Raw genomic sequence first — 2,713 nt, forward strand, 5'->3', positions numbered from 1 at the left:
TTGCCTGGAAAACCCCATGGATGGAGAAGCCTGGTGGGCTACAGTCCACGGGGTCGCAAAGAGTCGGACAAGGCTGAGCGACTTCACTTCTCAGAGGCTACTCAATGTGCGCGTACGTGTCCGTGTCATCTTGAGCAATCACGATTTCTTATGTACACACAGGGGACCTGAACAGGTGGTCTCCAAAGTCCTCCAGTCCTACCCTTCTGGGTGTCTTCAGCTGACACAGTCCTAACAACTCTGCATTGGATGAATCATGGAATGACACCCTGATTCAACTCTGTGCAAAAACTTAGGAAAGAATGTATAAGTGTCTGAACGCTTACCAAGTCCGTAATATTTAAGAACAATGGAACAAGTGGGACAGACGTTGAAAGCAAAGCAATTTTCTGTCCCATTGCTTTGACTTTCTTTTAAATACACACATTAATGTGTTCTAAAATGTTATTTTAAAAATCCATGCTAAAGAAGTCATGAAATTTTTTGTGGTTATCATAGGGAATGGATACAAAAAGTGGTGGGTGGGTTGAGGGAGAAGATGGTGGAGGGACAGGTTGAAAGGACTGGTAAGCGGTGGTCCAGTGAAACAGGATGTAGGTGTTAGCTGTGAGGTGTTGGACACACTCCTTGTCTCTCACCCCAGTTTCCAGCAGCCTCATCTATGACATGAGCATAACACCCTTCCTGCCTACCTCTCACACTTCTGGGGGAGATTCCATTTCTCACAAGTTCACGGAAATGCTTTGAAATGGTAAAATTGACAATGTACATTTAATCATTGTAATACCGACAAAGGAGGCTAGGGATAAATAACACTGTAGGACATGAACCTTGTGCATAATTCAAATGTACAAAAACATAGTTGATGTTCTCCCACTAAATTCAATGACTGTTTCAAGCCTAAAAACCTTGGCCCTTGTGACAAAACCCTGGTCACTCTTACACCCGCGGTGGAGTGTGACCCCTGGGGTCTGGAGGAGCAGAGGTGAGTATGGGGAGTGGGGTGCCTGGCTCCCAGTGTCCCACAGATGCCCGTGGGGGTGCATCCTCACAGCGCATCCTCACTGTCGCCCCACCAGTTGCCAGTGACCTATCCGTTCTTTCTGTCTGAGTGGCACCTTAGACCCCATACCCTCGCCGCTGTGTCCACACATCCCTGGAGATATGGGGGTTTCCTGAGAGGCTGTGTAAGGACCCTCTTCCTCTAGTTATCAAATTCTCTCTCTGGGGTCTTCAGATGATAATGGGAGCCATCAGCTCCCATCTGTCACCCAGTTCTAAGACTGTCTCTCAGGTTCCTATTTACTCACAGGAAGGAAACATCTGTCCATACTTGCTGGTCTCCGTACTGGTTCCGGGGAAATGCCTTCCAGGCCCGGAGGAGTCTTCTTCCCTTATAATCCCCTGTGACAGTCTCCTTCCCAGATTCAGCTTTTTCCCAAAGGCTCCATCATTCCTGGAGGCCTTGGGTTTATTTTGCCCGTGATTCCTTCCCTCTCTTCGTCTTTCAATATAATGAGCACAGACTTGCCGATCGACATGAAGCGATGGAGACAGGAGTGGAAAATACTGACATGAGCACAGAATGTTCAGTTAGCATTTTATACAACAAAATATTTTATACAAGTTAATATCCCACTACTGCTACCAACATAATCATGGGTGTGCGTAAACAGAACCAAGTAAGTTGAGTTTGAGTCAGTCCACCCAGCCAAAAAGAAAAAAAGGAAAAGGTTTCAAATAATGAAGAAAAGAGAAAATAACATAAGGTCTTTGTAACATGATTCCTTTTTTTTTTTCAGCAGGTCAGTGCTGTGGGTGGGATCTTAGTTTCCGGACCAGGGATCAAACCCACAACCCCTGCATTGGACGTGTGGATTCTTAACCATTGGATCACCAGAGAAGTCCCCCATGATCACTTTCGAATTTACTGGATTCATGGTGAGCAGCATCGCTCTGTCACGTGACTCTCCTGCCTCTCTCCTGCGTCCAAGTCCGTCCCTGAGGCCAGCCTGTAGTCAGAAGGACATACCTGTTTTATGTCCTCGGGTGTTCAGGGGGCCCCAGGTCTGTGACCTGAGAGCTAGCACTCACTGTGCCCCACGGGCGTAAGGAGCAAGTTTCACCCTCCCCCCGACTCCATCCTCACACACCCACTCCAGCCTGTCACTCCTGCTAACCTGTCAGGCTGCATTTTCAATTACTATCTTTGAAAAATGTCTAGGTGGACCCATTAAATCAATGAATGCAATGAGCTCAACACAAGATAATAGCAATTCTGTGGCCTTCCTTGGGATAATTGGTGATACCAGGGGTGTTAAAAATCTAAGCCTGAAAATCATTGCTTTGAAGGAAGGAAGGACAACTGAGCCATTTTTTCTATTAAAATGCATGAAATTTAAATAATGTCCCCTTTCTTCTGCGTGCCCATCAACCTTCCATTTTTCAGGCACTGAAAAGTCTAAATATTTATTAAGTTCAATTTACAAAATTTATTATAGCTGCCTTCAGCCAGGGCATGTATGTGTTTTAAAAATACGTGGCACTTTAAAAATAGCATCATTTATAAATAATTAGGAAATAATTGTGTTTTATTTTAAAGATACAAGATACTTAGCTCAATGAAAATAACAGGAAAAAAAAAAGTGGTTCTTGCTGGTTGACCCCTAGTCAACAGGTTTCTATTCCTTGACTCAGCTGCATAAAGCTGGTA

This window comes from Odocoileus virginianus, chromosome 25 (assembly GCF_023699985.2).
Source record: "Odocoileus virginianus isolate 20LAN1187 ecotype Illinois chromosome 25, Ovbor_1.2, whole genome shotgun sequence".
Lineage (NCBI taxonomy): Eukaryota > Metazoa > Chordata > Mammalia > Artiodactyla > Cervidae > Odocoileus > Odocoileus virginianus.